Below are 13,046 nucleotides of genomic sequence, written 5' to 3'. Positions count from 1 at the left end.
CTTCAAGTCAAAACAAGATCGTAGAAAATAAAAGTAGTAAGGATAGAATATAATGATAATAACTAACAATAAGAAATTAAACTACAACAGAAATGAAATATTAATAAGAAAGGAAATAACTTGTCTAGAAGCATAATTTAGCATAAAAAGATGAAACATCCCAAAATCGACTGTTAGGGACCATTCAAAATAGCGTATAGAGTTTCAAAGTAACAAAATGTAAAACAATTACATCGCACAAATATGATGAAAATGTGATGATAGGGTGGCTAGCCAATCCAAAAATTCAAGAAATGTCGAGAGGAGGTGATGTCTCCTGTGAGGAACTCAAGATAGTGGTGGAAAGTGAGCTCGAAACTGCTTCTCAAGAAGCTACTAGAGATGCAACAACTCATAGTTCTAGCCTTCTTAGGCATCCAACCTACTAATCACTCAATAGATTCCATATATGATAAAAATTGAGAAAATGCTTGCTCAGAATCAAAGGCAGTGGACATAGGAGGAAAACTAGGAGCGACACTCGGGTTCACACTAGGATCGACGCTAGGGGCAGCACTTGGCTCAACTTGGGTTTTGTCATTCCTCTCATCCTCAACTATGTCAAGCTCATTGACAATCTTTTTATGCACCCAGGTGTTGTTGACAAGCACAAAACCAAGCTTGTTTAAAGCATGTTCATTAATTATGGTGTGCACAACATGTGATTTATGTGGTCACATTTAATAGGAATGCCCACTGAATCAATGATGGTGCTAATGGGGATGCCATAAAGCAGCATCTTACAAGATTTGTTGATTATTTCAACATGTCATCGAGGATTAATTTGGACAAGTTGATGTGGTCTTATGACTTGATACGATAGAGAAACCAAAAATCTTTAATTTTTACAATGGAATAATTTGTTCCGTGAAGGCGAATAGTGTGTGACAGGATGAGGTGAAGGATACGATCATGAAACGACAACCATTTGACACTGGTGGTACCTTTATCAATAGTGGGAGGATAAGTATAAACAATGGACATGATCTCATTGCTAAGGACGCCTTCGACATAATCCCTATCCCTTTGATGGACAACACAACCTAGAATAGAGTTTAGGGTGTGCTCAGTTACTATAATGCGCTTGCCCATAATAGAGGTGACAAAGCTATCAGTGTGTTTTACAAGCTCATTGTCTTCACAATCTTGAAATTTGGTAGTAGCATTGATGTAAAACCCTCAAACTAGGTTTGCATATATTTATGATTCATTGACAAGTACATATACCAACCTAAGTCTCAAAAGTTATCAATATGTGGAAAATTAATACGCTCAAGATAGTTAAAATCAATTACCTTTCTCGGCTTGATGTCTTATTTGGTGTAATCTTTGTCGAACTTGTGGTCTAGGGATGGGTGAGAGAAATTCCTCTTGAATGATTGCTCATCATGTCGTGGTGTTGGTGGTGGTGGTTGGGAAGTGGAGGCATTGCCTAGTTCGAGTCTCGGTGATGACCAATAGTGTGCCTGGTTCATTTGGATTAGGAAGCCATTGGAGTGTTTGATTTTTGAGGAGTTTTTGAGGAAAGGAAATTGGTAGAACTGATGAAGAATGGGTAAGAAGACCTTTGATCGGTGTAATTTCAACTAACAAACCAATTAATGCCTTCAAATTGAAAATTTTCAAACTTAGGGTTTTGAAAGAGGGATTTTGTGATTTTAGGCAAAATTTGGTGTTTTGGGAAGAAAAAAAAGTTGTGTGGATGGATAAAAACCCCTTGGAATTATTTTAATCGGTGCCGATTTGATAGAAAATCACCTAAAAATTTTGGAAGTTGAGAGAGTTTGAAGAAAGGTGAGTCATGGGATCAGAGAAAATGAGCCATCAAAGGCTTAAAATCCCCCAATGTATCGACACATGTGCGCGTGTATCAATACATTCATGGCAAAATTTTTATTTTTACCTACTGGACAATATGTATCAATACATTTGTGATGTATCAACACATGTTCTTGCATGGATGGATAAAACATGTATCGATACATAAGCCTATGTATTGATACATTTATGATAGGATTTTAATTTTGACTACTGGACAGATTGTATTGATTGATTGGGAGATCTATCAATACATGTTCTTGAATGTATCGATACATGGAGAAATGTATCAATGCATGAACTTCTATAGCTTAAAAAAAGTGATTTTTGCTTCTAAAAATCCGTGATTTGGCTTAGACACTTTGTGTAGTCAAAACAATGTGAAATTTTGACTTGAAAAGGGTGTAAAATAGAGCCTAGAACCAGTGTAAGTGAATGTAAATCATGAATTTTGAAAGAATTTTTCCTTCCTCAACAACTTTTCCATAAACCTTATGAGTTTGATGGCCATGGCATGAATGCATATGAATGTACACAGATAAGTGAATGACAATCATGCATATGAATTTCATAAACAAGTTGGTTTTTGTATGCTCAAGTAAGAGTCAATTATCATGCAAGATTTTATCACAAAAGTTATCCTTAAATTAAAACTATACATGTATAAAACACTATACATGCTTAAGACACTACGTGAGCATTAATTAAAACTATACATGCTTTACACATTCAACATTGTGCAAAACTATTTATCAGAATTAACCACCTCTTTTTTTTTTTTTTTGCTAAGATGGATTTATAAGACCTTATTCACTTTTTATTTTACAAAATTGTTCCCTATCAAGTGCTTTAGTGAAAATGTCAGGTAATTAATCTTTTATACATACATATTCAAAACAATATATCCTCTTTGAACATGATCTCTAATAAACTGATGCCTTATTTCTTGGTGTTTAGTTCTAGAGTAATGGATAGGATTTTTGTTAGATTTATGGCACTAGTATTGTCACATGTAATGGGAATTCTTTCCATGGCTGGTCCATAATCTTTTAATTGTTGCTTCATCCATAAGACTTGAGCACAACAACTTTTGGCAGCCATATATTCAGCTTCGGTAATAGATTAAGCTACACTATTTTGTTTATTTGAGAATCATGAGATCAACATACTACCTAAAAATTGACATGTACCGAATGTGCTTTTTCTATTTATTTTACATCTACCAAAGTTAACATCCGAATATGAGTGGAAATCGAAAGTGTAACTCTTTGGATACCTGTAACACCCCTGATCCTGATATTGGCTATGTCTGAAGTTAAGTTAACTTGTGGCCTATTTGAACTTTAATGTATATGCTTAGATGTGCCTATGTCCATAGGGAAATGACAACAAAATGTATGGGTATGTAAAGGCCCAAGGATGACATTATGCATGTGTTTGGCACATAAATGATGTAGTGCATTGTTTGGCATTTAAATGAGTATGACATGTATATGTTTTTATTTAAATGCTATATGACATAGAGCATAAATGAGAATTTGAAGTTATATGATAAGTGTATTCCTTGATGATGAGTAAAGGATGGTAGTATAAGTTGATTATTAGAATGAGAATGCATTGAGAACTTAGAAGAATGAAATTGAAGGGTTAAATTCATGAAGAACTAAAATTTAGGTATGATTTATTGATAGATGTTCATAGTCTATCAATAGATGAAAACTAAAAGCAAATAAATGCAAGAGTCGAAGAACACGTAGTGATAGATTCTTGGTAATTATCGATAGATGTCCACCTAAAAGTAAAAGAAAGGCAATTGAAGTATATCTATTGATAGAATCTTGGTAACTATCAAGAGATAGAGGCTTTGGATTGATGATGAAAAAAAAAGCGCACTATCTATTTATAGAAGCTTGGAAACTATCAATAGATTGCATAACTAAAATGAAATGAAAGTGCATGGAATGCCATCTATCGATAGATGAAAGGTAAAAATGTTAAGATCCACGAAAGATCTATCTATAGGTGCATGTCATTTATCGATAGATGCATGAAAACTTGAATAAATAAAAGGGCATTGGGTAGTCTGCCTATTTAGAAAGCGAAAGAGAGAAAGAACGTTCTTATTGCTCTTTGATCCTTACGCCCCATAAATGGAAATTTCAGCTTGGAAAAGGTGATTCGAAGCTTTGCCATTTATGGCAAACATTTGCTTAAAATCTTTCCACAACAGCTCGTGTCTCGAGTGGCATCTTAAACCCAGACACTTGTGACCTTTACATAATGTCAGCAAGAGGGTAGGTTACTAGGAATAAGAGTTCATATAGCCTTTTATCTATGCATTGTGCTGTAGTCACAAACCATAAACTTGACTCTACATTAACTCTTACAACTCCGCTGATTGACATGAGAATCCTTAGGACTCGACTAAACGTAGAGCTCTGATACCACCTTTGTCACAACCCAAATCTGGGGCCATGACCGGCGTATGGGCTCAGTGGGCATAGCCCACTAGGCTCAAGCAAGCCTCTGTATGAGATCTTGCTCCTAATTCCATCATCATCTTTAAAACCATGTTTTGTAATTCTCAACGATGAATGTTTCAATAATATTTTATAGCAACCAAATATTCATATTTGTATTATCTCAAAGTATTGTCATTCATTGCCATCTCATAAGGGCATCATCATCAATCCAACATATACATACTTCATTTATAACATAACTCTTAGTAGTATATATTACATATACGTGTACACAAACAAAAGACTCTCAACCGTCAGCGGAATGACTTTAAGTGAAGGTACCACTACTGAGATGCCATAGTACCTACCAAGAAGACAAGCATACATGGACACTCAATCTAGGTCCTAACTGCCTCCAAATCGATATTTTTTGAATCTTTAATTGACTCTAACTTCGATTATTGCTTTAAACGGACATGTGAGGCCTTGTTGGAACCTTAATGGACTTATAATTGAACTCCTTCTCAAGAATACTCAAGCTATGATGGAAAGTCTCTCTCTCTCTCTCTTTTTAAAATGTCTAGCTAGTGTGAGAAAGTGTTGAGGAAAGACTTTTGAAGGTTTTAAGGTGAGAGAGTGAAAAAGCACAAAACGTTCCATGAAAAAGTGCTCAAAAGCATGAGAATTGAAGCTAGAGAAAGAGAGAGAGTTATGGAAGCTTTAAGGGAGGCTTCCATGGAAGATGAAGAAACGTGAGATGGGAGGAAGAAGAACAAGAAGCTGTTGGAAAAATGAGGAAGCTGATGGAGAAATGAGATATTTATAGCCTAAGCTTATCTAAACTTCACTTAAATTATGAAAATGCCCTCAACAAGTTGGCTTTGTCTTTCTCCAATCCTTTATGCAATCTTTTTACTCTTTTGACACTAAGACAAAGTCTATAATAGTCTAGAAATACTCGGGTTCACAAAAACTTAAAAATTTTGACTCGAGATGAAAAATGACCATTTTACCTGTACCTTGAAAATCATCATTATTTCTTTTTCCTTCATCATTTTATCTTTATTTTCATCATTCATTTATGTCTTAGGCCTAAATAATATTAGAAAACCCAATTTTAGGAGCTCTTCAAGAAAATGACCAAACTACCCCTACTCCACATCATAGGGTCTACCTTCGTTACATGTTTGTAAAGGTCGAGGTCTCACACCTTAATTTTAATTACCTCCTTAGAGGAATTGTTCATGGTAGAATATGTGATTGTATTAAGGACAATGACATTTTGGCAGACTTAGTGGTGTTAAAGACATTAAACTTTGACGTGATTTTGGGGATGGACTGATTAACATTTTGTTTTGCTAAGGTGGACAGCTATCCTAAATTAGTGAAGTTCAAGTTTCTGAGAGAACTTTCATTTATGATCTATGGGCACAATGGTTCAATATTAGATGAGGTTGTGGTGACTCTAGCCGTAAAGTAAACGTTAGGCTAGGATTGCCAATAGTATCAAGTAATGGCAGAAGATGCTTAGATGAACAAAGGAAGTGTGGAATCTGTACCGATAGTCGATAAGTATGTTGATGCATTTCCAAATGAGTTGCCTAAATTACCTCCTGAGCGGGACATTGAATTCTGCATTGACTTAACTTCAAATACGAGACCTATTTCGATATGTCCATATCATATGGCACCAATTGAGCTGAGAAAACTTTAGGAGTAGTTGAATGATTTGTTGAATAAAGACTTTATATGCTCAACTGTTTCACCCTAGGGAGCTCTAGTGTTATTTATGAAGAAAAAAGATAGTAGCCACATGTTATGCATAGACTATCGGATACTTAATAAAGTTATGGTTGAGAATAAATATCCATTTTCGAGAATAGATGATTTGTTTGATCAATTGCAAAGTGTGGTGTGCTTTTCAAAGATTGATTTGCACTCTAAGTATTACCAATTGAGAATAAGAAAAAGTGAAATACCCAATACTACTTTTCACACACGCTACGGACACTACGAGTTTCTAGTGATGTTGTTTGGACTCATTAATACCCTTGCAGCTTTCATGGATTTGATGAATAGAGTTTTTTGGGCATACTTGGATAAATTTGTGGTGGTGTTTATTGATGAAATATTGGTGTACTCCAAAAGCCCGAAAGAACATGTATAAAACTAGAGGATAGTGCTACAAACCCTCAAAAAGCATCAACTATATGTTAAGTTTGAGAAATGTGAATTCTAGCTAAGTGAAGTTAGCTTTCTAGGCCATGTCATATCTAAATAGGGAGTGTAAGTGGACCCTCGAAAGATAGAGACAGTTGAGAATTGGATAAGGTCCATGAACGTTATGGAAATTCATAGTTTTCAAGGTACGATCAATTATTATAGACACTTTGTACAAGATTGACTTATAAATGAGTCTGATTTGAGTGCACAGATGCTTGTGGGCCTAGTTTTCAAAGACTCAAGGTTTGCCTCACTTCCACGCCCATATTGAGCCTACCATGAGGATTTGGAGGCTACACTGTGTACTACGATGCGTCACAAGTTGGATTAGGTTACGTATTGATGTAGCACAATAAGGTTATAGCCTACACATCCCGTAAGCTTAAGAGACATGAATAGAACTACCCTACATACGATTTTGAAATGGTCGCAATCATATTCACCTTGAAGATATGGCAACATTATCTTATGGAGAGACTTGCAAGAGATATATACTAACCACAAAAGTTTGAAATATATATTTTAGCAGAGGGATTAAATCTGAGATAGCGTAAGTGGTTGGAGTTGTTGAAAGACTATGATTGTACCATACTCTACCATCTTAGCAAGGTAAATGTTGTGGTAGATGCCTTAAATGGAAAGTCGATAAGGAGTTTGGTGCACTTGAAAGTAGAGAGACGATCATCGATACAGAGTCTTTATGATTTAGGCAATATGGGAGTTCACTTTGAGGTTAATGATTCTAATGCATTGGTGTCACATTTTAGAGTTCGCCTGATATTTTAGATCGAATTAAAGATTTCCAAGATCAAGATGAATACTTGGTGAAAGTTTTTGGAGACATGAGCAAAGATAGAGCTCAAGATTTTTCTTATGGCATTGATGGGTTATTAAGATATCAATCATGTGTGTACGTGTTGGATTTGGATGGTTTAAGGAGTGAAATACTAGAGGAAGCTCATGTTATGGCTTATGCCATTCACCTTAGAGCCATGAAAATGTACATGATGTGAAGTCTAATTACTGAAGGCCCAAATTGAAAAGAAATGTAGCAAAAAATGTCTTCAAATGCTTGGTACGTCAGCAGGTTAGAGTCGAATGCCAAAAGCCCGCAAGACTGTTGCAACTGTTGCCGATTCTTGATTTAAAGTGGAAACATGTAGCAATGGATTTTGTGACGAGGTTGCCTCAAGCTAGAGGTGGCTATGATGCCATATGGGTGATAGTCAATCAACTAATGAAATCCACCCATTATTTACCCGTGAAGATGAAGTTTGGAGTGGCTTGATATGCCCACATCTACATTGATGAAATTGTAAGGCTATATAAAGTTTCGATAACGATTGTGTCCGATAGGGAAATGTAATTCACCAACTGATTTTGGAAGAAATTGTAAACAGCCTTAGGCATGAGATTGGACTTTACTACGATCTTTCATCCATAAATGGATGGTTAGACTGAGCGCACCATACAAACTCTTGAAGATATGCTAAGCGCCATCATACTTGATTTTGGAGTTTCATGGAACTACTATTTGCTGATTAGGATGGCACTTTAAAGTGTTGTATTGGTGACAAAGTAGATCGCCGATTGGATGGCTAGTAGTTGGAGAGGAAAAACTCTTAGGGATGGAAATGGTTGAAGAAGCGGAGCAAGGCACCCGCACAAGTCAAGGAAGAATGCAAACAGCTCATAGTCGGTAATAATCAAACACTGACAACAAAAGGAAGCCCCTGGAAGTCAAAATTAGGGACTATATGTTTCGTAAGGTTTCACAGACCAAAGGAGTTAAGAGGTTCAACAAGAAAGGGAAGTTAAGCCCTTAATACACCAGATCATTTGAGATATTAAAACACGTATGCACAGTGGCATACCAATTCGCATTACCGTCAAATATGTTTGATGTCCACCCAATCTTCCATGTATCCATTCTTAGGAAATATGTCTTTGATCCTTCGCATGTGATCGAATATAACGGAGTCTAGCTATAAGATGGACTAACTTATGAAGAGTAGCTGATAGCCATATTAGATCAGCAAGTGAAGTGACTTCGCTCGAAAGACATTGTATTAGTAAAAGAGTCATACGATTGAAGAAGCAATGTGCGAACATGAAGAAAAAATGAGAACCAAGTGTCCCTATCTCTTTAAGAGTTGACATTATGATGATTAGACTAAATGGGGATGAATTTTTATAAAGGGGGTGGATGTAACACCTCCGATCCTGATATTGGCTATGCATCCTGACATTGGCTATGTATGAAGTTAAGCTAACTTATGGCTTAATCTGAACTCTAATGTATATGGTTATGAACTTAAGGATGTCAGAAGGAAATGGCTACAAAATGTATGGGTATGTAAAGGCCCAAGGATGACATTGTGTTTACTGTTGTCGATTTAGTACACGCAATTGCACATGGCTGTACAAGTAATATAAAGGTAAGTTGAGTATCGTTTCCCATAGAGATTTGCACCTATTCTCACTAGGTACTAAATTTATAAAAAAAATCTATATTATACAAGCACTTGATTTCAAATGATTAATTAAACTAAAATTGATTTTTTTTGAAACTAAAGAAGAATAAAATTTCACTAAGAAAAATATTAATTCAAAACCTAAGATTTTGGTATCTTTTAAAATTTCATCTAAATTTAATCATTCTCCTTAACTTAGATTAATGGGATATACAACTAACCTAGAATCCATATTATGTACAAGTCTCTATTGAGATCTTGTACACATACCTTTTTAAAACTAATTTTATATGTCTATGTAAATTAAATTAATAAAGGTTCATTACATTCGTGTTCCAGTTTGGCTGCCTAAGGTATTTAGGTATATCTCTATCCTAGATACGAAACTATCACCTAACTCTGAAGTGAATGGAACATAAGTTATTGAAAACAATGGTTTATTCTAAACTCCCTCCATCGAGTTGCATTTGGAGACCCAAGACATTCCAACTGGTGATCAAGCAGTGAAAAGTAATAAGTTCAAAATTAAATAAACCATACATCATCCATTAATACTAAGCAAAGAAAAATCATATATGCAAACTACTTAATGAAATAAACCATAATCCTAGAAAAAAAATTTAGTTCATCATTTTTTCTACAGCAAACATAATCATTCCAAAAGAAAAGATCATTTCTACAGTGAAAGAATAAGAAAGAAATGAAGAGTAAAAGGAATATCAAAGCCTCTTTTGATTCTCGATCTTCGGTTGCCTTCGATTTCTTCTCGTTTCTCTAGTTGGAGAGTTTTTTCCTTTTCTCTCAAAAAACTGGCATTCATTCACCCTCTGAGTCCCCCTCTCAACTATTGAAAATCACCTATTTTAGCCTCTAAAAAATCTTTAAGAAAATAATTCTTGAATAGTTGACTCCTAGTAAAACATGTCAGGGCACCACGGCCTTGCTCCTAGACTTTAAGATACGTATAATTTTTTTCAGCAACTATCATCTAGTGCCACGGCCTTCCTCCAAGGGTGCCGTAGTGCTAAGCCCTTGAGATTTTGTATGGGAGTAGTGATGCTCCCTAAGGCGCTAAGGCCTTGAGTCTTGCAAGGCCGTAGCTGTAAAGCCTGACCTTATAAAATACTATCATGACTTACATGTGATGATAGCATGATTGCATGCTAGGAGAGTCCCGAAAAATTTTCAAAAGTCGGTATTGTACCTAGAGGTACAACAAAGTTGATTTAATCCTCGAACTAGATCAAATAGGAATTTTAAGGTGAGATTAAGAGTTTCAAAGTTCATGGATGACTTAAAATGGTAATTTGGAGTTTGAGGATCAATTTGGAGTCAAATCGGAATTTTCACTAACTAGGGGCAAAATGGTCATTTGCCATTTGGGGACAAAATGAGAATTTTAGAAAAGAATTTTTTGGCCCCATTTGACTTATTGGAGTATAATTTGACTTATTGAAGTATGATTTGAGGTTTAGAAGTGAAAAATTTTAATTTCGGTATAATTTAGAGTATAGGGGTAAAATGGTAATGTTGCCACCTCAGGGGCAAAATTGTAATTTTCCACCACCAGGATATTTTTTCCAGCACATGGTCTTCCTTTGTCTTCATCTTTGACCCTTGACTAAACATGTGGTGGAGAAAAAATGTTTAAATTTTTAAAATTTTAAAAACGGGCCAATGACATGATGCCATGTGTCATGCCTTTATTAATTTATTTTTTTCCTTTTTAAAAGGCACAAAATCAGCCCATCTTCCACCCCATGGCCGGCCAAACCAGCAAGAAGAGAGAGAAAACAAAAACAAAACCCTAGAGAGAGAAAATCAAAGAAAAAGTGTGAATTTTCAAGGAAATTAAGTGAAAAAGGTGAGATTTTTTCTATTAAGCTTGAGTTTTCTTATTCCCAAGCATTTCTCTTTATTTTCCATGATTAAATTACATGTTTTCATGATGAATTCAATTCTGGAAAAATGGGTTAGGAGAGAGAAAGTTGTTGGATTTATTTGATTTTAATTTATGTTAGTGTTTTTAGTTAGTTTAGCATATTTAGAAACAAAACAACAAGAAAAGAATTTATTTTCTCCCCCAACCATTAATGGCTGAATTTACCATGTAGTGAGTGAGGATGAGTTTGATTTTATTCTAGGAGAATTGGTTAAGGAATAATGAATTATTAGCCTAGAAAAAATAATGGGAATTTTCGGAGCAAAAATATGAATTTTACCCATTAGGGGTATTTTCGTAATTTGCTGTTGGGACTGATAATTTGCACCACACTGAGGGACATTAAGTTAATTTGGGTGCAATTGAGGTATAGAAACTGAAAAGAATTAAATTGGAGTTTAAACGGACCCGTTAGGAATTTAATCGGCTGATAAGACGAATTAGGCCAATACCGGGTTTAGATAGTTACCAGTGCATTTTTGCATTCCATATCATGCATTGGTAGTCTAAATTAGTTTAATTTTGATTTAGTACCAACTTGGTGAAACTCTCGATTTTGTACTGTGTCAAGGTGGTGAGTCCTCCGATAAAGGCAAGGAAATTGCATCCGAGGACCAGTAGACAGAGTGCTTTGAAAGTCTGCATTCTAGACATTGTGAGTAAACTTACTGTCATTTTAATTATCTAGGGTGATTTTTAGATGCTTTCATGAAATCTATGAAAAAAAGAATTTAAAAAGGTAAATTTTCATGTTTTATGAATAAATGTGTTTCAATGAAATTAATTTATAAATTGTTTTGAAATTAATAGTGATTTTGAAAAATAGAGTACACGGAGACTGTTAATTGTGGCCATTTGATTGTTTAAATTAACTGGCTTATGATAAATCGAGCATGATTGGCTAGTTGGCAATTGTATTTGAAATGTGAATTGTTTGGTTACCTTGAAAAACTACGAATTACAAAATTGCCATATCATGTTATTGAGTTTTATTATATGGTGGATTATATATTAATTAATCACTGCAGTAGGGGGTTTCTGTGGACTAGCCTTTTAGAGGGGCACGGTAAACCCCATTATATTCTTACCTCGAATGGAGAGGCGCGTAGGGTATCTCCTGGGGTAAAGTTTAGGGTTCACTTCACGCTAAACCACCACATGAGGGGGAACTCAGCCAACGCCAAGGAACGGCTATGTTTTCAAAACAAAAACATGATTTATGTGAAATGTGAATTTTAATAGCCTTGACGGTCTCGGTAGGATGCCTCGGCCAAGGTGTCCCCGAGAATGGATTTATGGCACAAGCCTAGATTTTTATGAGATTCATAAGCCTTTTTACGTATTTTGAACGAGATGTGTTCTAATTGTATAACCCAGTTTATGATGATTTACTTTATTGTCTCCATGTACTCAACTCTAGATGTTTATGATGATATCTGTTTACTCATTGGGATTTTATAATCTCACCACCCTCATTTTCACCCATTTCAGGTTCAGTATAGACTGTAGATAGCTGATCTCATCGAGGACTACAGTGGGATCTGCATTTTCCAAACCGTAGGTTCACAGTCCTCTTTACTTTTGTTTATTCGGGGGCACTCTTGTTATTGTAAATTAAATTAAATATTTTGGCTTACTGTATTTAAGTAAGTATAAATTTATTTAGCTTTTACGCTATAAAAATTATTCACGTATAACTCTATAAATATTGTTTTATAAGAAAATAGAATATTTTACTTAATATTTCTTTTATTTTCTTATTATATTCAAATAACCATAATTTCGTTTTAAATGAAGATTTTAGACTTTTAAACTCATTTTGAATATGAATTGTGTGTTTTGTACTTGTATATTACGTTTTAGCCAGTTTCAAAATTTTTGAGAAAAATGACTAAATTACCCCTGTGAGACGAAAAATTAATATTTTATTTGTTTAAAGTTGGAAACAGCTTAAAATCTTTTAGAATACGATATTTGACAATGGTTGCTCACAAGGGAACAGAGAAACTGATAGTAAAGCCTTGCGGGGTTTCGGGTTGACATTCCGGGCAATAAGTGTCTACCGGGACACCGCGACGGTTGTCACGG

The 13,046-nt window shown here is 35.1% G+C and overlaps 1 long non-coding RNA gene across 1 annotated transcript; it reads left to right on the top strand.

Annotated features, from left to right (window-relative positions):
• The first annotated feature begins 10,786 nt into the window (after nucleotides 1-10,786).
• On the top strand, nucleotides 10,787-12,585 carry LOC148762030 (uncharacterized). Its single transcript, XR_016026941.1, has 3 exons — nucleotides 10,787-10,880; nucleotides 11,530-11,613; nucleotides 12,450-12,585. It is a non-coding gene; the product is annotated as an uncharacterized LOC148762030 (long non-coding RNA).
• Nucleotides 12,586-13,046: the final 461 nt, after the last annotated feature.

This window comes from Theobroma cacao, chromosome 6 (assembly GCF_053813885.1).
Source record: "Theobroma cacao isolate CCN51 chromosome 6, ASM5381388v1, whole genome shotgun sequence".
In the NCBI taxonomy this organism is placed as follows: domain Eukaryota; kingdom Viridiplantae; phylum Streptophyta; class Magnoliopsida; order Malvales; family Malvaceae; genus Theobroma; species Theobroma cacao.
The sequence above is the reverse complement of the archived record's forward strand: the minus strand, read 5'-3'. Positions and strand labels throughout refer to the sequence as shown.